General features: G+C 41.8%; 1 long non-coding RNA gene across 2 annotated transcripts in view; it reads right to left on the reverse strand.

Moving 5' to 3' along the window:
* LOC117870244 overlaps window positions 1-22,356 on the reverse strand; it is a 54,169-nt gene that overhangs the window by 14,437 nt on the left and 17,376 nt on the right. Inside the window, exon 3 of one of the 2 annotated variants that reach the window (XR_004643945.1) lies at window positions 4,309-4,373. The exons of the other annotated variant lie outside the window; for it this stretch is intronic. This is a non-coding gene — a long non-coding RNA (uncharacterized LOC117870244). The remainder of the gene's footprint in view (window positions 1-4,308; window positions 4,374-22,356) is intronic. 2 annotated transcript variants of the gene reach the window in all.

Below are 22,356 nucleotides of genomic sequence, written 5' to 3' on the forward strand. Positions count from 1 at the left end.
GGGGACCCTGACTCATGATTTCTGAATGCTTGGTAGTTGCCAGTATAATAAGTTGCATCCCTTATACATCCCTTATTCTCTTGCATCTGAAGAAGTGAGGTTCTTACCCACGAAAGCTTATGCTCCCAATACTTCTCTTAGTCTTAAAGGTGCCACAGGACCCTCTGTTGCTTTATCCCTTATACAGATTCCCCAGAGTATAGGTTTCTGGAAGTAATTGCTCTATTACAGGCAAATACTATAGTTAGAGCTGGTCAAAGTTTTCATGGGAACAGTTTTCCATCTAAAAATATATAGTTTTGTGTAAGATGAAACTTTCAGCTGGAATGCATCAATTGATTCACTTTTTGATGGGAAAAAGTCTGAATATTTTGACTGGTTTCATTTTGCTTTGACTTTGATGTAATACAACATTAAGGTTAATAGTTTATACCATATAATATATTATATACATAAATATACACAGATATTTATTTATATATAGAAATTAAAGTATTAAATTAAAATTATGCAACAGTCTAAACAAAATCACAATGACAGTATTGTCAGAGTAGTTATCAATGGTTCAGAGTCAAGCTGGAAAGACATATTGAGTAGGGTCCTGCAGGGTTCTATCATAGGTCTAGTTCTAGACAATGTCTTCGTAAATGTCTTGGAGAATGGTACAGAGCTATACTTATAAAGTTTGTGAACAATATCTAGCTGGGAGGGGTTACAAGCACTTTGAAGGACAGGATTAAAATCAAGTGATCTTGACAAACTGGAGAAATGGGCTGAAATAAATAGGATGAAATTCAATAAGGAGAAATGCAAAGTACTACACTTAAGAAATAACCGATTGCACAAATACAAAATGGGAAGTGACTGCCTAGAAAGGAGTACCACAGAAAAGGATATAGTGGTTAGTGGATCAAACTAAATCTGAGTCAACAATGTAATACTGTTGCACAAAAAGCAAACATCATTCTGGGATGTATTAGCAGGAATGTTGTAAGCAAGACATGAGAAGCAATTCAACACCAATAAGGCCTCAACTGGAGTATTTTGTCCAATTCTGGGCACCACACTTCAAGAAAGATGTGGACATAATGATTAAAGGTCTAGAAAACATGACCTAAGAGGAAAGATTGAAAAAATTGGGTTTGTTTAGTCTGGAGAAGAGTAGCCTGAGGGGGCACATGAGAAAAGTCTTCAATTTGTAAAAGGTTTTTATATAAAAGGAGAAAAACGTATCATCTTTCTCAACCACTGAGGACAGGACAAGAAACGATGGGCTTAAATTGCAGCAAAGGAGATTTATGCTAGACATTAGGAAAAACTTCCTAACTGTAAGGGTGGCTAAGCGCTGCAACAAATTAGAAGGTTGTGGAATCTCCATCACTGGAGGTTTTTAAGAACAGGCCAGACAAACACCTGTCACGGATGGTCTAGATAATACTTAGTCCTGCCTCAGTGCAGGGGATTGGTGATGACCTATCCAGGTCCCTTCCAGTCCTACATTTCTATGATTCCATCAAAACAAGTTTTTTTCAGAATTTGTCTCATGGGAAATTTTTGAGATTACCTAGGAAACAAATTCCAGTTCCTGAGCAGCTTTACCTATAGTCTAGGATGGTCTCCCTTGTAGAGAAACAGCTGTAACTTTTTTTCTGACATAAGTCAGAAGACCGCTTGTGATGGTCCATCCTCTAGACATGTATTTCACAAATAAGTGTTGTATAGCAAAGTAGAAAACAGGCAGCCTTTGAAGGGCGTTTGCTCCAATGGGTGTTGCTGATTCTAGAGTAACTCACAAGAAGCTGCTACCTTTAAAACAAACAAACATACATTTAACGTGCTGCACTATGGTTTTACCGCAGCCTTCCCGATACTTGGAATGGGAAATAGAACTGTAAATTTAAAGTGTCACTCTAAAAATAGCATTATGGGATTTTATGGCTGTTTCTCTACATCAAATTTGCACATTTTAGAAGTAAAAAGACATTGCATACATATGCATGACTGACCACTTGTGCTTATGCATTACAACGATCACATATCAGTACAATATACAGTATTTTTCCTGCAGACTTGCATAAACATATGTAGCGTCTTGCAGTACTGTGCAATGTACGCCCAAGTCCACAAAAGTTATTTAAAGTAAATAAGCTGTCGTATATTGTGAAAGAAGGACTTAAGAACACAGAAAATAGCTGAACATTGACTGGGGTACATAGACCATTACGTCTGCAACCGAGTTAACTAAAGCTAACTGCCCCATCTCCTGAGCAGTACTTAAGGGACGACGAGTTATTGGTTAACAAGAATATGTTATTTAAGTTATTTAAAAAACAAAACAAAAAACAAACAAACAAAACCACCCACATACCTGGCAGGTAGGCGATCTTGTATTAAAAAAGTAAGGCAATAAAGATCAACTGGACTACTACAACGCCGCAAGTATACGAAGGAATGAAAAGATTATAAAATGCTATCCATGTATCTTTGCAAGATACTACACTGAGTTATCTGGAAAATAGTAGGTTCTCATGTAATTAAAGGCTGTAGGCTGTGCAGCAATGCTGCATTTGCAAAAAGAAGCACACTTGAAGTTGCACATCCAACTTTAATTTTGGCATGTCCTAACTTGAGCACCTGCCTCCCGCCCCTGCCTCACGAGCTGTAACTTTTGCTGAAGCCAAGTCACACTGCACTCAATGGCTGTCATCCAAAAATCTGCAATATCAGCTACATCAGTACCTTCTCTTTTCCCCTGTCTGACCCACAAGACACACAAAAGAGTCAGGAAGTTCAAAAGTCAGGGTTTACATTGCAGCCCCAACTCAGCAACACTGCACTTGTGCTTTAACACAGCTACAAACATGCAAGAAGTGGGGAGAGTTACAGTTGCTACAAAAACCTAGAGACAGGCTCAAGCCACAGAATTTAGAGCTGGCTTCAAACTTCCCCCCCCATTTCCGAAAATCAGAAATGTAGGACTGGAAGGGACACCAAAAGGTCATCTAGTCCAGTCCTCTGCACTGAGGCAGTACTGGAGTATTATCTAGACCATCCCTGACAGATGTTTGTCTGACCTGTTCTTAAAAACGTCCAGTGACAGAGATTCCACAACTTCCCTAGGTAATTTGTTCCAGTGCTTAACTACCCTTACAATTAGGAAGATTTTCCTAACGTCAAACTAAATCTCCCTTGTTGCAATTTAAGCTCATTACTTCTTGTCCTATTCTCAGTAGATAAGAACAATTTATCACCCTCCTCTTTATAACAACCTTTTACAAATTGAAGACTTATCATATCCCCCACTCAGTCTTCTCTTCACCAGACTAAACAAATCCAATTTTTTAAATCTTTCCTCGTAGGTCAAGTTTTCTAGACCTTTAATCGTTATGTCCACATCTTTGTGAAAACGTGGTGCCCAGAATTGGACAAAATACTCTAGTTGAGGCCTTATCAGTGCTGAGTGGAAGAATTACGTCTCGTGTCTTGCTTACAACACTCTTGCTAATACTTTCAAGAATGTCCTTCAAAGCGCTTGCAACTCCTTTCAGCTTGATATGTTCCACAAAAACTCTACTTTCGGTCATTATCCAAGTCATTTATGAAAATATTGATTAGAACTGGACCCACAACAGACCCCTGCAGGACCCCATTCAATATGCCCTTCCAGCTTGACTATGAACCATTGATAACTATTCTGAGTATGATTTTCCAAACAGCTGTGCACCAAACCTTACAGTAGGCTCACCAAGGCTATGTTTCCCTAGTTTGCTTATGAGAGGGTCACGTGAGATAGTAACAAAAATGTTACTAACAATTCAGATATGTCACATCTACTGATGCCCCCCCCCCCATTCCTCAAGCTTGTTACCCTGTCAAAGAAGGATAATAGGTTAGCTTGACATGATTTGTTCTTTGTTGTTGACTGCTACTTATCACCTTATTAGATTCTAGGTGCTTCCAAATTCATGGGGAGTTTTTTCGATCTAGATTTTTGTTACGGTGTCATGTCTTGTAAAATATAACTCAACAAATACAGTATATGAACTTGTTAACACTTGTATACCAACCTTACCACTACACTATTGGAAACTGGATATCCTGACTGAGAAACTAAATTCTCAACCCCATTGTTGCATTAGATTAGATGTCTGATTTTATTTATTGTTGGTGAGTAAGGATACTTGGCAATTATGAGGATGATCTGAGGAAGTCATACATGGGTTAATTCAATTTTGATGCAACCTGAAGGTCTAAAACTGACAGCACATGGAAGAAATAGAACAAATTCAGTGGCGTTTTTTGACTCACCAATATAATCCAAGCACTTTCAGTTCTTAAGAAATGTGATGAACAGGGATATGTTCTGGATGAACCTGTAATGCAAAAGTTGGCAAAACACCATTCACTTCTGGTACTACAACAAATCTCCTTAGGTAAGAAAGTGGAAAGATGCAGCAAGTCACTGACTTGCCTCTGTGGGGCCACTTGAAAGAGAAACTGCAGAAGGTCTCCATCAGATTTAACATCCTCCACCCATCTACTGCCAAATTCTTTGGAAGAAAGGCAAAGATCAAGTAACTAGTCTAAGCTTGCAGCTCTGCTAGGAGGTACACACACTGGAGAAAGCTGAACAGTGGATTCTGTCTCTACCTGCTAATTGGCAGATAGGAAATGTCTGGGATCAGATAAGTCATACGTAAAAAAGAGCCAGGCTAGTAGAACAGTAAAGTCATACAATGTGTCTTGAGAAAGACAGCCACATTAGAGAATGATTTTAAATAGCTAACCCGATCACATTAATCTTGATAGGTACAGAGCTAATTTTATTCCCCCTTCCTAAATTTCATAAACCCACAAAGCTTGGGGTACGGGCAGTCACCCCTGACTGATTGTAATAAAATACTAAAGTAGCTATTTACAGAACACATGCAGTTAGCACATACATAATGAGTGGGAACATAGTTCAATAGTAACCATATATTTAGGCTTAGGAGGATTAGATTATCAGTAAACGTCAATTTCAACACACACACACACACTCTCTTTCCATTGATAATTGAAATTTACAGATAAGAAAAGAAAACTGCAGCTTGAGAACTGAAGAGTTTGACTGAAGAAAGTTTACTTTATATATTTTGACATACAAAGTTAAAGCTTTACAACTGTTGAAACACAAATTAACTTTTTGAATCCAAGTCTCTACAGTTACTAAATATTTGACTCCCTCCCATAGATTTCCTGCAAGTGTGAAAATATACATTATTTTAAAGTATTTAACTATTTTTATCATACAGGAATTCAGTAGTGGTGCTGAGCAGAGTAACTCCACTGAGCTATTGAGATTGGTAGGACATACTGTTCTCAAACCCACCCACCCCTTTCAATCTCCCCCAGTTTCTAAGATACATACAGTCCATAAACACTAAACTATTTTTAGTACGCAAGTCTGGATGTCAATGCAAATATATACACATTGATAGGCATTAGTTACTAACTCAGAAAGGTCCTGTTGTGCTTTTAGTTAAGTTCTGGTAGGCTTAAATCAGCAAATGAGAAAATGAAGTTCAACCTATTATCTAAAACTGCCATGTCATTCACAACACAAAGAGGAGAAAAGGAGCTCTTCAGGGAGACATCAAGATAGTCAACAGCTATTCAAACTTTGCTCTGCGGATTAAAAGTCTGGCTCTTGCTTCACAAAGGAGCTTGATGGTTAGGACCTATGTACTGGGCTATCTCCTTTTCCCTCCATAGGGCCTAACACAGGGGTGGGCAAACTTTTTGGGCAGGGGGCCACATCTGGGTGGGGAAATTGTATGCAGGGCTGGGGGAGGGGGTTGGGGTGTGCAGGAAGGGGCTCAGGGCAGGGACCTGAGGTAAAGGCAGGGGGCTTAGGGCAGGGAGTTGGAGTGCAGAAGGGGTGCAGGAGGGGTTCAGGCTCCGGCCCGGCACTGCTAACCTAAAGCGGCTCTGGGGTGGCAGCAGTGTGCACCGGGGGCCAGGGCAGGCTCCCTGAATGCCTGCCCTATCCCCGGCCCCGCGCCGCTCCAGGAAGTGCTGTGGCCCCTGGGGGGGGGGAGCTGGGGGGGGGGGAGAGAGCCAGAGGGCTCTGCGTGCGCTGCCTTTACTGTGCCTCCAGGTACCTCCCCCGAAGTGCCCATTGGCCGCAGTTCCCCGTTCCCGGCCAATGGGAGCTGCGGGGGGGCGAGGGGCTGCCTGGACGCAAGGGCAACGCACGGAGCCCTCTGCCTCCCCACCCGGGGGCCGTAGGGACGTGGAACCAGCTGCTTCTAAGAGCGGTGGTCGGATCCAGCCCACGAGCCATATAGTTTGCCCACCCCTGGCCTAGCAGGTTCTTTCCCACTTTCCAGCAGTGGCTAGGGCCATTTACTCAGCATTTGAAATATGTACCAGACACTTGTTAGCCAGAGACAAGTATAAAAGATACAAAAAAGCAAATGCTTTGGAAAAATACTAGGTTATAATGGAATTCATACTAAATGCAGAGATTTGTCAGAGTTCAACCACCCCTTGTTTCTAAAGTTAGCCAGAAAAGATGAAAATATTTTGGACATATGTTCAGAATGCAGTCAGAGTGTTTCCCACGGCAGGTGTGTCATCAAGCAGCTGTAAAAAGCAACAGAGGGTCCTGTGGCACCTTTGAGACTAACAGAAGTACTGGGAGCATAAGCTTTCGTGGGTAAGAACCTCACTTCTTCAGATGCAAGTAATGGAAATCTCCAGAAATCTTCCATTACTTGCATCTGAAGAAGTGAGGTTCTTACCCACGAAAGCTTATGCTCCCAGTACTTCTGTTAGTCTCAAAGGTGCCACAGGACCCTCTGTTGCTTTTTACAGATTCAGACTAACACGGCTACCCCTCTGATATCAAGCAGCTGGAGGGTCATGCAGAAGGGGCCAACTAAAAGAATTCCTCCACTGAATATTCAAAAAAAAAAGGGAAAGGTTATGGTACTTGACATGGATCTGATGGCTAGAGTACATGGAAATTCTTACCTACTTAACTAACTGATCCTAAAGAATGTGAATGTGATAGATGAGTTACAGCAGCCTCTAGATCTAGCTTTAAACAACGTAAAAGCAGTGAAAATCAAGACCATTTTATAAACTACAAAGCTACTGAGGGCAATTACAAGAGGAACTCACACCGCTAATGGAGATGCTCCTGGGCTCCCACATTATCCATTTGAAGCAACTTTTTAAAATGGTCATGGTAAACAAAAAGCAACATTTACTGGCATAAGCTCACTAGATACAGTTATCTAGTCGATGCAGTTGGTATTTATTTACATGCACCCATCACCAGGATATCCCCCAAAACTTAAAGCAAAATTCAGTCCACAGTACAGTCTTCTCCTCTCTATCACATTGCTAGAGTACATGAAATGTGTGTGTGTGTGCTAGTCTGCAGTTGGAAGACATCTGTTCACAGTGCCATTCAGAAGGTGGTATGGTCTACACTTGTTCATTATCTTCTGGAAGGGATTTCCAAAGCCAAGGGCCTGCCACAAAAGCAGCATGGTATCTGGGGATCTGCCAGTTCCAGAGTCTCCTGAGTCACAGAGAATGGCCGTCCTGTATTTTACCAAGGACCAAAATATGCCATGAAGTGGACCTGGCACTGGATTGTGAGGCAGTGCTGAGCATGGAGGAGAAGCAAAGCATCCCAAAGGACCCAAGACTAAGGGCATGTCTACACTTACCTCCGGAGCAATCGATCCAGTGGAGGGGGGGAGGAGGGCTTGATTTATTGCATCTAGTGAAGACGCAATAAACTGACCACCAAGCGCTCTCCCATCGACTCCGCTACTCCACTGAGAAGCATAGGCGGAGTCAACAAGGGAACATCAGCAGTCAACCTACCGCAGTGAAGACAGCCTGGTAACTAGCTCTAAATATGTCGACTAGCTATGCTATTTTCGTAGCTGAAGTTGTGTAACTTAGACAGAGTTAGTTCCCACCCCCCCCAAGGTAGACCAGGCCTTAGCCTGCACAACCTTTACAATCAGAAGACATCAGCCTCCATCAAGCAAATCATCCAACACTTCAGGAAGTGTCAACTTGTTTCTCTTTTCCCATGATCAATTCAGTCTTGCCAATTGCCCTTTATTCAGGGGCTAACAATCTGCCTTAGTCACTAGGAGAACTAAGTGATAGCACTATCTGCATTTGACACGAAAGAGATAGAGCTGAAATAGCCTGCATGTTGCTGGCATTCGAGTCCAGTGTCTAGTGATCTTCTTTAGAGCTCTAATATACATTGCATAAAGGGAAGAGAGGACAGCCCTGCACGCTCCACAAGCAAATGCTCTGAGGGAGGAGTAGCAGCATCTGTTCAAAGGAACAAGTGATGCTAGATTAGTTGTGTTTCCTTTGTCAAGTCGTTTAAGTGAGTCAATGAAAATGTCATTGACAGTATCCAGAGCTCCACATTGATCCCAACTGCACTGGTAGGTACAGATGCCTGTTTTGGGTGACAGGACCACCAGCACTATCTCAGTGCTACCTCCTGATCTGAAGGACATTGGCAGAGGTCAGGTACAACTGGAGACCGCTCAGATACCCTCTCAACCCCCAAGTTAGAGCCAAGGTGGTATTTTAGAAAAAGTCATTTGCACTGAGCAAAGCTCACGAACTGGTTGGACTAGTCTAGTAGGTTGCCCTCTGTGAAAGAAGCAATGATCTTCTTCTAGCAAGACATCCTTCACAGGCTTCCACCCACAGGGGTCTGAGTCACACATACTGGTTCATGCATTTCTCAGTGCTTCAAAGATTTCTGAGTATATGATTGGGCCAAAGTCTGTAAGAGAGCATGCTATATTCACTAGTCAAAGGATTAGATTCCTGGAGCCCAGAGAATCAGTCTTATATATGACGACCCTGGTCAAAAAAAATCACTAGTCAGACCGAGAAGTCAGATATGAGCACTGACTGCAGTAATATGGGACCAAGGGATGAAGTGGATGGGGAAAAGAAGATATATATTTAGCAGCAGCAAACTGAAACTTCACTTCCCATCTTGTCCCTGCACCCTCTCCTAATTAAGCTCTTCATTCCCTCTACCCCTTAAACTGACTGTGACCATTGGGAATCCACTCCACCACCATAGAGGTTGGGAAATCAATGATGGGAATCTCTTCCTCCCTATGCCAAATATAGATATTAGAGAAAGCAGGGAGCAGACATATCAAAGGCACTTTAGAATCCAACTGTAGCAGTGTTGGAGCAACATGAGAAGCTCTTCAAATAACCGAGGTCATCTCACCAGAGTGGCACGCCCACTGACCCAAAAACACAGGAACATGGGGGGAGTAAGACTTTGGTCCCACTATTCCCCTGGATGCAAGCCTTGTGGACTCAAATGAACTCAAAGAACAATTGCTAAGATGCTAAATAGCTATGCGCTACCTCACCTTGAGCTCAGAGCCCTCTGAAAAATTTCTGTCCTAGAGCTGGTCAAGAGGGAGAGCACTTACGAGTGAGAAATGTTCTTAAAGTTAAATCTGTGCACCATTAGTCTCCATGAAACACCATCTGTACTGCATAATATTTGGCATTAGAATAATCTAACTTAAACCCATCCACAAATAAGCAGATGTCTGTAGAGACCAAAACACAAATAAAGGCAGCCGGGGAGGGAGATTTAATGACATGCAGTTGGACAAACGTGGCAAGTAGCAGTGATTCTATATTTTGTTTTTAAATTTCCATTTCTTATCTAGAACAATTATTTTTCCAAGCTACTTTTTCCACTGGGAACTCTGCCTTTAGCTTAGTCAACATGATTTCCATACTGATATTAGTATCCATGTAATTGCACTACCGATCTGTTTATACCACCGCATCTCAGAAAGTAGCAACACATTCACATCCAGCTCACTGCAGGGTATGGCAAGGACAGCACAAGGGGAAAGTTTTGTTCTTCAAAACAGTTTCACACACCCTTAACCAGAAGAATTAGCGTGGGAAAGTGAAGCGCCATCACGGAAGTTCTTTTTAACAGCATCCTTCATATTAACCATCCCATAATACTTTGAAGTTAAATAATGCCGTTGCAAAAGTGTGTTGGGGAAGGAGAAAATGTGGGTTGGTCTACACTGGCCATGCTAAAGTGTTGCCATGGCAGTGCTTTAACGCGGCTTGTGTAGGCACGGCAGAGCACTGGGAGAGAGCTCTCCCAGCGCTCTAAAAAATCCCACCACCACGAAAGGCGTAGCTCCCAGTGCTGGTGCACTGTTTACACTGGCGCTTTACAGCGCTGAAACTTGCTGCCCTCAGGGGGGTGTTTTTTCACACCCCTGAGTGAGAAAGTTGCAGCGCTGTGAAGCGCCAGTGTAGGCAAGCCCTTAGTTTTAATCTGAGATTTCAAAGGAGATGGACATTAGATCATCAACTTGCTCAATTACAAAACTATAGTTCACAACTACTTTACTTGCTGGAGCAGCAGTCGAGCGGATAATAAACTCCCCCATCTCCTTTCAAATCTCAGGTGAAAACAAAATTTTGTTCCCCAATTTCTTGCTTCCTCAGCTACTTGGCCAGATTAGTTATTGGCACCTCTCACTCCTAGCCAGCTAGGTTGCCCCATTCACAACAGTCCTTTTTCTTTTAACAACTTTATTTCTGGACTTCTTAGGCTATGTAGCTCTCTTTTCCCCACATCTCATATTCCAAAACATGCAGGGAAGAATAGCAAAAATTAAAAGGTGGGGAGGAGTTTCCTCTGTGTTAAGCAAATCCTACACTCCTCAGAATTTTAAATATCTTGAGAAGATACAAGAATACATATAAACCATTAACCTAAATACCTGTATTGAGGGAGAATTCATTGTCATTACCAAACAAACAATTAAGCAGATGAAGGAGAAACAGAAAGATGCACGGACTAATGAGTTTCATGCAGCTTTTTAAACAAAAAATAATCTTTCAAATATTATGCCAAGCCCCAAGTGTATTCATGATAGGAGGACCATATCCACAGCGGATTTAAAAATCAACAGCATTCCACTGAAGCCAATACAGCCATGTTTGATTTACTAGCTGAAAGGCTGGCCCAGAGTCTGGAGGCCATCAGAGCTTTAATTTCAGTAATTCCCAAAAGAAAGGAAGGAGAAAGGTTTCACAAAAGCCCTTCATTCCGTCACTTCAAATAACAAATGCAAAAATGTACGCCAAAACAGACAGACTAGCAAGAATAACACATGCTGTGACCCAAAACAGTCAAGTGGGAGAATGAGAACCAGCTAAAGAGCTGAAGACTTGAGTAATTTAATCCAAGTAGTTGAAATCAATATACAGTTCAGCTCTGGCAGTGTCTGACAAGTGTGCGTGTATACAGCCCTGAAGAACTGAGAGGTACTTAAGGCAAGCATGGTTTGCTGACAAATTATTCAAGTGATATTTACACATTCAGAATTGTAGCAATTAACAGTGGGATGTCTCACTGATTCCCTCTTGCTCAAGGCACTAAATATAGAGCTTCTGTAGGAAAGAGTTCAGAATTCAAGGTCTATCGATCAAGGACAAGATTTATGAAGTGGCAACCCATGCAGAATATGCCCCGACAGTCCTAAGATTGCCAGTTGGTTCAATAACCTTTGAAATTATAAACTAATTCAGTAAGATTTCAGGAGATAAAGTAAATAAAGAAAAAAATGAAGTGATGCTTTTAATTAGGTAGGAACAGAAGAGCTGCATTTTCACTGCAAGCAAAGCCAAGTGAGTTATGGCTGGGATTTTAGGCATCTTTAAACATCACAGACCGGTTTGGCTAAACTGTGGCTCGCAGAGCTCCCCCCCATTCTCCACCTAGCAGACTTGGGGCGGGGGGAGGGAGCTCAGGATTTCTGCCTTGCAACAGGGTGGTGGGGTAGGGGCATCTGCCCAGAAAGGAGGCAGGGGGGTCGTCTCAGGGCTTCAACCCCATGGGGCACGCCTGCCAGGGCTCTGGTTCTTGAATTTCTGAAGGTTGTCGTATGTGGCTCGGAGGGTCAGTAAGTCATAGAATAACACCAAGTATAAAAACAAGATTTCCTGGCAAATGGACCCCTCCCCCACAAAAAGACAAGGAAATTTTTGGTCAGTGCAAACAGATACTAAATTGATGTTTCTCCCTCCCTCAACACATCTGACCACAGATATTTTGACCACACAGATTACTCTTTAAATGGAATATTCAGATCAGCTGACCCAGGAAATTCCTGGGTCCACATAGAAATCTCTGCTGTAGGTAGAGCAAAGACTTTTACAGTAGGAACTTTAACCCTGATTTCACATCCTGAGAGCATTTGATGGGGTTTCATGACATAGGGCTTAACTATAGTCTTAGCAGCCCCAGTATCTCCCTATCTGATGAATGTCTCCCACTTAACTACCCCCTTCAACTTCCACTGGTGAGCCAATGGATCTACAACCCAGCAGGGCGCAGCGTGACACAGAAGTGGCAGTTTGGGATGTGAATGGTTCATCAAACATTATATGCCCTTAGTGGACTGGCTGTGTGACTCTCCCTTGGAGATGGGAACACAGGAGTACAGCTGGTCTTTCCAGCACAGCACTGGGCCTCAGCTGGGAGAACGGGCAATCTTGGGCAAAGTGAGACAGCTGCCTACATCTGAACACTGCTTTTCCTCAACCTGTCCCAGGAATTCTCAGAAGTCGCTTCCCTCCCCCTGGCTGTGGGTCTCCACTTGGACTCAATCCTTGTTCTCTGATCGCATTCCTGCCCTGGTTGTCTGGCTGTGTTTGATAGAAAACCTATCCATGTAAAGGTGGGCCCATTTCACAGCTGCAGTTACATTTCTAGGATTTGTCTATTAACTGAAGTTTTAGGTCAGGGCGGCAGAGTTTATAGAACTGTTCTAAACCCACTGATTCATTGCACTCATTAACCATGGAAACCCTCCAACCAGCTCCCCACTTTCTTACATACCCCTAATCTGGGCTGAAACCTCAGCCCAGGTCATGTCCCCCTTTTCCCCCCAAACTGCCCAAAAATATTCTCCTACAAACTTCAGGGGCCAATTCAAACTTTTGTAGCCAGATAAAAAATGTGACAAATCAGGACAGGGGTTGGGGGTGGGGGGGGAATAGGTGCCTATATAAGAAAAAGCCCTGAATATCAGGACGGTCCCTATAAAAATCAGGACATCTGGTCACCCTAATTTAGAAACACATCCATGTCATCCCCCCTCTCTAAAGCAGGGAAGTAATTTTGAGTCTATGCCACCCACTATGGTTCTTCTGGCGCCGTTTCTCCTTGAGCTGACGTTGACAATCCTTGTCTCTCTCTCTCTCTCCTAGTGCTAGTTTTCCTTCTCTTCTCTCTTGCACTGATGCTGCCCCTCCCAGCCCGCTCTCTCTTGCTCCAGGTCTGCAAGCAGCTGGATTTCCAGATGCACTCTGCCCCTCGCTAGTTGTTGCTTCTGCTGCTCTAACCGTCGAGCCATCCACAATTCCTGTTGCATCAGTGCCTTCGATCCCAATGGAACACAGTTGCTGTCAGCCAGCTTTTCTCTGGCCTCCCTTCAAAGGGGTCAACTCCAAGATTCCCCCCCCCCCGCCTCCTTTCCCTTCTCTGGGCTCTGCCAGTGGGCTGGATATTCCCTGCGAACGTGGACAGTCATGCAACTACAACAAGTCAACTAGCTGTGTCTTTGTACAGTCCTCAGTACTGAGCTGCCTTTCTCTGCATAGCTCGTGTAGCTGCTTTTTCTTTAACTATTCATAGTTAGTTTTCCCTGCCTCTTTTTGCAGTCCCTTTTGGGAAAGGGACTACAAGACTTTTCTCTGTGCTTTCCCCTTCTGTGGTACTTGCTTTGACTACTGTTCGCACTTATGGTAATTCACACGGTCATACATCCCACACACACTGCCACCCTATACCTCATAGGGGAAATACAGGCGCAGTTGCCCTGACCTGTGTGGTCCCCCAAGAACTGCTCAGGCCCCACCTTTCTTGGGTAGACATGCACCTCTTTCCCACTCCGGCCCAGGGTTTTTCCAGGCTGCACAGCTCCCTGCCGACACAATTATCCCCAGAAAGCCAGACTGCATAACCAAGCCGCTTCTAAGGCTATGAAAAATTAACTGCCTGCAGTTATAAGTTATCACACAGCTCTTCAGAAGCAAGCGTATTATATTGCAGGAAATTAGGATATTGGTCATAACATATTGATGAGGTCATCCAGATTTTAATTGTGCAGTACTGCTTGATTGGGAATCCAAGGATTACAGTGGATATTCACTGGATAAAGAATTTCCCCGAAAGTCTTTTGCAACTGTTTATTTTTAAAATTTAGACTTGCAAAATATAATTTCTTCCAGTACAGTGAAAGCCACGAGAAAAGAAATGAAAGCGTCATTGTGTATTAAAACAGTAAATTGCACCTGAAGAACGAACATCCAGCGTGGCCTAGGTTTATCTGCAATTGTGATATAGCGCAAGACACTGGATACGTGTGTAATTCTACTACAAGCAAGTCTGGGAAATAAAGTGTAATACTGGAATATGGCTGAATGATATTCATGGTCCCCAGATTTGGGTGAGTTGAAGATTATTATGACCTATCTGAAATTTTAGATTTTATCCACTAGTATGGTTGTTACATATAGATTTCATATTATAGACTAGCAATGGTGTGTTGCAACACGTAGCAACTTGCTCTTGGGTCAGGAATTGATATTTATGACAAATGGACAGTGGGGAATGAAAAAGAAAACAGCACGTATAACTCCATCCTCAGCAAACTATACCTGCCCCTAACAGAGGTCTGTCTTTTTCTTACTCTTTTGCAACACTTTTATAGCTCAATGAAGTCTCATTAATTGAACTGAACTGTGTGTCTTGTCACTGGATTCACAGTGATCAAGTTAAACATTCAGCAGGTTTTTCCATGGATGCCTGAGATTCTGAAGCAATACACAACCTTTATAATTCAAATTAAAAACCCCCAAACCTCAAATTACGTGGTCTAACTTTGCACAGCAGTCTTCTCTGCTATCTTTGTGCAACTTTGATACATAAACTAGATACCCACACTTAATCACTAGACAGTCACCCACTGGCATGTCTCTATTCAGGTGAAGATTAATTACCAGCACAACTATGAGCCCTCAAGTTGTCTTATTATCCGAGCTGAAGAACGGAAATTTCAGTATTCCTCAAATCTCTCTAGAGAAATTAATTCTACTCCCCTTCCCGATCCCAAAGGAGACCAGGACTGAGCTACCTTACAAAAAATTAATCTGTTTTGAGTCAAATCCTCAAGTAAACCAGATTATCCAGAAAGCCAGAAAAAACTGTTTGGACTTGTTATTATGAATGTACAGTATTTTGGGTGGTCACAGGTTCACCTCACCCTCCTTGCACTCAAAACAAGTTTGATTTTTCCATCAGTACCAAGGATTCACTGTAGGCATAAATTACACCGGATATCAACACCCACCCACATCTCCAGTCCAATTCCTTAACAGTAAGATAAAGGTACCTGGTTACAAATTGTTATATTACACACAGGATCTAAGACATTTGAATCCAGAGATTAAGTAGTTTATAAATAGAAGATTTTCAAATGTCTTTATATTGTGACAGTGAAACACACGTTTGACAGATTTTTGAGAAACATGTACAAGTCTATTCTTGATGTCATGGATACAAGTACACTCCCCCAAGCATTCCTATGGGTTCAAATCTTAAATTATGTTAAATCTAAATACATTTTAAAACAAAGCATTCAAAATAATTTAAGAATATGAGAATGGCCATACTGGATCAGAACAATGGCACATCTAGCCCAGTCTCCTGTCTTCCAACAGTGACCTGTGTCAGATACTTCAGTGATTCATTCCATCATCCAGCTCCTGGCAATCAAGAGGTTTAGGGACCCCCAGAGCATGGGGTTGCGTCCCTGACCAACATGGCTAATAGCTGTTGATGGATCTAGCCTCCATGGAACTTACCTAAATCTTTTTGAACTCAGTTATACTTTTGGCTTTCACAACATTCACTAGCAACAAGTCCCCCAGGCTGACAGTGCACTGTGTGACAAAGGTATTTCCTTTTGTTTTAAACCTGCTGCCTATTAATTTCACTGGGTGACCTCTAGTTCATGTGTTATGTGAAGTAGTAAGTAACACTTTCTTATTCATTTTCTCTATATTAACCATGATTTTCTAGATCTCTATCATATCCCTGCCTTAGTTATCTTTTCTAAGATGAACAGGAGAGATTAAAATGACTGGGACTAATACGGAAGCTGTTCCATCCCCCTAATAATTTTTGTTGCCGTTCTCTGAACCTTTTCCAATTCCAATACATCTTTTTTGAGATGGGGTAAACCAGAACAGAATGCAGTATTCAAGGTGTACCATGGATTTATATAGTGGCATGACGACATTTTCTGTTTTGTTATCTATCCCTTTCCTATTGGTTCCTAACATTGTTAGCTTTTTTGACTGCCGCGGCACATTGAAAACATCTGCTCAGAGAACTATCCATGATGATGATGCCAAGATCACTGTCTTGAGTGGTAAGAGCTAATTTAGACCCCACTATTCTCCACACCACCCATGTGCACTACTTTGCATTTATTAACATTGAATTTCCTCAGCTATTTTGTCACCCAGTTCTGTGAGATCCCTTTGCAGCTTTTCATAATGAGCTTTGGACTTCACTATCTAGACTAACTTTGTCTAGTCTGCAAACTTTACCACCGCACTGTTTATCCCTTCTCCAGATCATTTATGAATATGTTGAACACTACAGGTCCCAGTACAGATCCTGGGGGGGGACCATAATATTTATCTTTCTCCATTGTGAAAGCTGACCATTTATTCCTTCCCTTTGTTTCCTGTCTTAATTCTTGAGAGGATCTTCCCTCTTATCCCATGACTGCTTAGTTTGCTTAAGATCTTTTGGAGTGGGACCTCTTTGTAATAGAAAGAGAGCCTGAGACCTGGCATAAGGCCCTGTTGAGATAAAGCAAAGTTAGCAAGAGACCAGCTATAAGCAGAAGTCAGGCCCTGTTACAAAGCAGATGCCTGCTTGCAGGTTCACTATCCAATACCTAAGCTTGGCAAACACTCCTAGGCACTGAGTATTCACATAAACACATTCCAGAAGGGTGACACCAGAACACCCCGATACAAGGTTATGGTGTAAACACACTCCCCCAAAGATGACACAGGGACACAGTGACCCCTCTTTTATACACTGATACAGACATGTTACATATTGCCCCTCTGATGTGATTAGTTACCTTCCTTTACTTTGTACCTGTAGACTCTATCAAAACATCTCTATCCATCATCCTGTCATCCTGATCTTATCTTTAGGAGGGGTCACAAAGGGGGTGTCTGGCCGGGAGGAAAATCAGAAAGTCCTGCCGCTCACTGAGCTGGTCCATTGTTATGGGCATACATGTATTAAGTGTACCTGGAGCACGTATATAGCGCTAATACCGTGCTTTGTCTGGAATAAACCTGGCTGAATGTCTTCACCACTGAACAGTCTGTGGACTCCTTGGGCCATTTGATTGAAGGATGCTGTACAGGCACCATGCAGAGAGAACATGCATGCTAACAACAACAACTGACAGTCTTTGACAAGTGTTTTCTGACAGTCCAAGTACACTATATCAACTGATACAATTCAGTTTTTATAATCAGCCTGATAATTCTGTTCTTTACTATAGTGTCAACCAATTTGCCTGGTACTGAAGTTAGCCTTACAAGCCTGTAATTACCAGGATCACCTCTGGAGCCTTAAAAAAAAAAAAAAAAAAAAAAAAAAAAACCACACCTGGCATTACATTAGCTACCCAGTAGTCATCTGGTACAGAGGCTTTTTAAGCAATAGATTACATACCATAGTAGTTTTGCAATTTCATATTTGAGTTCCTTCAGAACTCTTGGATGAATACTGTCTGGTCCAGGTGACTTATTATGGTTTAATTTATCACTTTGTTCCAAATCTTCTCTACTGAAACCTCAATCTGGGACAGTTCCTCAGATCTATCACCTAACAAGAATGGATCAGGTGTGGGAATCTCCCTCACATCCTCTGCATTGAAGACGGATACAAAGAATTAATTTAGCTTCTCTTCAATGGTTTTGTCTTCCTTGAGGGCTCCTTATCACCCTGATCATCCAGTAGCTCCACTGATTGTTTGGCAGGCTTCCGGCTTCGGATGTACTAATTTTTTTGTGGTTAGATTTTGTTTCTTGCTAGTTGCTCTTCAAAATTCATTTTTGGCCTGCCTTATTACACTTGACTTGCCAGAGTTTAATATTCCTTTCTATTTTCCTCAGTGGGATTTGACTTCCAGTTTTTAAAGGATGCCTTTTTGCCTCTAGCCATCTCTTACTCTGCTGTTTAGCCATGGTGGCCTTTTTTTTGTGTGTGTGTGTGGGGGGGAAGGGGTCCTCTTATGCTTTCATTCTTAATTTGGGGATATACATTTAGTCTGAGCCTCTATTTCAGTGTTTTTAAAAATAGTTTCCATGTAGCTTGCAGGCATTTCACCCTTGTGACTGTTCCTTTTAATTTCCATTTAACTAGCTCCCTCTTTTTTAAAACGTAGTTCCCCTTTTTGAAATTAAACGCTACTGTGGTGGGTTTCTTTGGTGTTTTCCCCCCTACAAGGATGTTAAAGTTTAATTACATTATTGTCACTATTACCAAGAGGCTCAGCTATATTCACCTCTTGGATCAGACCCTGTGCTCCACTTAGGACTACATCAAGAATTGCCCATCCCCTTGTGGGTTCCAGGACTAGCCACTCCAAGAAACGGTCATTTATGGTGTCTAGAAATTTTCTTGCTGCATCCCATCCTGGGGTGACATATCTGGAATCAATAGGGGGATAGTTGAAATCCCTCATTATTATTGCGTTTTTTGTTTTTGTACACTCATCTCCCTGGACATTTCACAGTCACCATTCTGGTCAGTAGCATATTCCTATATTCTTAATATTCAAGCAGGGAATTTCTATCCATGAAGATTCTACGGTATCTTCACTTAAGATTTTTACTATATTTGACTCTATGCTCTTTCATATAGAGTGCCACTCCTCCATCAGCACAACCTACTCGGTCATTCCTCTGTATTTTGTACCCTGGTATAACTGTGCCCCATTGAGTATAATTGTTCCACCAAGTTTCTATGGTGCCTTTTGTATCAATGTCCTCATTTAAGACCATTCACTGAAGTTTACCCATCTTAGTATTTTTTCCTAGCATTTTTATACAAGCACTTATTAAATTGGTCAATATTTAGTGGTCTGTCTTCATGTAATGTAACTGAATGGGACTCATTTGACTGTTTCTCTTCAGTTCCTATCTGTACTTTATCAATGTCTATCCTAGCCTCTTTACTAGGATATAGAGTATCCCCTTTAATAAATCCTCCAAGAGATCCCTCTCTGAGCTGTTTGCTCCTTTGTACCGGTCAGCTTTCCCCCAGCACTCAGTTTAAAAACTCCTCTAGGACCTTTTTAATTTTACATACCAGCAATGTGAACAGGTTCTGTTTTTGTTTAAGTGGAGCCCATCCTTCCTGTATAAAGTTCCTCCTTTCCTAAAAGGTTCCCCAGTTCTTAATAAGCCTAAAATCCCTCCTCCAAAAGTCAGCTCATCCACACATTAAGACTCTGCAGTTCTGCTTGTTTAACTGGCCCTCTACATGGAACTAGAAGCATGTCAGAGAATCCTACCAGGGAGGTCCTGGACTTTAATCTCTTACCTAGTATCCTAAATCTGTCCCACCTTTCCCTATGTCACTGGTACCTGCTGTGCCACAATCACTACCTCCTGCCCAGCACATAAATCGATCTAGATGTCTTGAGAAGTCTGCAACCTTTGCACCCAGCAGGCTATTCACCAGGAGCTTCTCCTAGTCATCACAAACCCAACTATTACCCGTCTGTTTATAATACCTGGGGTCCCCTCCCTGGAAGGAGTATCCTCTGTGCAAAAGGATACCATGACATCTGAAAGGAGGGTCCTCCTCCACTTATTTATCAAGGCCCTAAATACCACAAATAATTTTCACATTTAACTTTATGCACTGAAAAATCCTATTGATTTCAGTGGGATTTCTCATAGTGTGTAAAATTAAACAGGTACTTAAACTTTTGCAGGATCTGGTCCAAAGAGAGAAGTTCAGGGTTGTGTCTCTCTCGTACCAGAGTCCTGGTCTGAAAGTAGGACTTAAAAAGAAGCAAACCTTTCAGTTGCCCATTAGAAGTTTCTTAAAGACAAAGATCAGACTTAGTCTGAAAATTTACCACCTACTATTTAATACAAAATAAAGCCTACAACAACAACGAAAGATTATTGGAATGGAAAGAGAAGCTGTACTTGTAAAACTAAGAGTCTGGTGGCACCTTAAAGACTAACAGATTTATTTGGGCATAAGCTTTCGTGAGTAAAAACCTCACTTCACTACCCCCTGATACTTGTAAAACTAAGAATTCTGTATTAAAGAACAAGAGAAACATGCATTATGGTTTAAACACATCTCTTGTTTTCTTAAAGCCATTTCAAATATTAATTGTGTCTTCATGTCCCCACCACCCAAAAACAGAGATTAAAGAATCCTTAGAATATAAGGGAAAGCATAATACCTACTTGACACTGATGCAAATATTAAATAACTATAAGTTGTTGACACTACATTCCAATCTACGACTACAGTCTCATTACTACCCTTATCCCTTGGGGGGGGGGGGGAAACACACCCAAACTTTGTTCCTAATGATTTCCCCCTCAAATTATGTCAATGTAGAACATTTAGTAATGCAAAAATACAGGGAAATAAAAGGATAAAGAGAAGTAAATAATTGTTAAACCTAGTAATTATTAATTACTGTCATTAGGAAAACTTTTCTAAAACAAGTCTTGCCGTATTTAAGAGTGTTTTAGAAAGGCTATTGTCTCTTGCCTGCATTAAGAACACTATTGAGAAAAATCACACTTAATGCAGTGAATGTCACCTGAATTTAGCAAAATTGGAGCACCAAGATTGAGGGGGAGGAATTTAAGGATTGGGTAAAATCACTAAGCTAGATAAAAAGAAAGGTTATTTACCTGCAGTATTTGATCTCTGGCAGCATGCAGCTATAAGAGGTTGCGACTGCCAGCTCTGTGCCTCCAATGGACAGACTAGTGGAGCTGTCTAGTAAACTGAGAATATAAAACTCTCAGCAGAGCGGCAGTCATGTGACTTGAAGACAGAGTCAGAATGCCCCAGCCCTCAATTGTCAGTTCCTTTTCTAGCAACACGGCTGACGACTCACAGGAAGCAAGTGGGTGAAAGTGGATCTATTATGACCATGTACCTTTGGAGAAAAGAATTACAGGTAATTCTTTTTCCCTTCCCAGAGATGAGTTTTGATAAGAGCCCCATTCCTAGAGAAAGACTAGAAAAGTCAAACTTCAGAATCTGAACGATTTACAAGTCAGTGTTTGAAACAGAACACTATGCTCAGAAAGCAGCCTGACCAAAGACATTTGGGGCTGGGGTAGAGAGGCTACGTGTTTTTACATGAGGGCAGAAAAAAAATGTAGTCACAATTAGAGACAAAAAGCTCCTCTTCCCAGTCACCAAGAGGAGGAGAACCTTACTAATCTGAGCATAAATACAGATAAGAGCTCCACACCTGAAATCACAGGATTCCAGGGAAAGTAACATGCTATCTACTCACTAGAAGAGACTGTGATACTATATTGGGGAAAAAAAAAAAAAAAAAATCTTCAGAACAGGCAGAATACAGATCTGAACTAGCCAGCATGATCTCCATACTCTTAATGTAAGCCAAGATTTAAACTATAGTACGATATAGTACTTTGTTATTATTCAATATTAAAGTCAATGTCTTCCCAGTTTAAGAAACCCAGCCTTCTGGCCAGCAGTATTAACAACAGTAATATATCTATGGATGAAAAGTGCAGTACAAGCGCTCTCAAAGTGCTTTACAAAAGGAATTAGTCATTACCATTTCCATTTTACACATGAAAGATTTGAATCAAACAGGTTAAGTGACTTGACCTGTGTCACCCAGCAGGTCAGTAGCAGAGCTGGAAATAGAATCCAGGCCTTCAAGTCCCAGTCTGGTGCCCTACCCACTGAGCCACACTACCACCCAATGGACAGAGAAACTGGGTGAATGACCCCAGTTCTGAGACTGGAAAGCAAAACACACTATAGAATTAAGCAAATATATATTTAGACGGCAAGCTAATGTGTCTTATCTATGTTCCGCAAAGTGCTAACATTTGGGGGGGGGGGGGAACCACGACGGATAGCTCAGTGGTTTGAGCATTAGCCTGCTAAAC

The sequence above is a fragment of the Trachemys scripta genome, unplaced genomic scaffold, assembly GCF_013100865.1.
Source record: "Trachemys scripta elegans isolate TJP31775 unplaced genomic scaffold, CAS_Tse_1.0 scaffold_111, whole genome shotgun sequence".
In the NCBI taxonomy this organism is placed as follows: Eukaryota; Metazoa; Chordata; order Testudines; family Emydidae; genus Trachemys; species Trachemys scripta.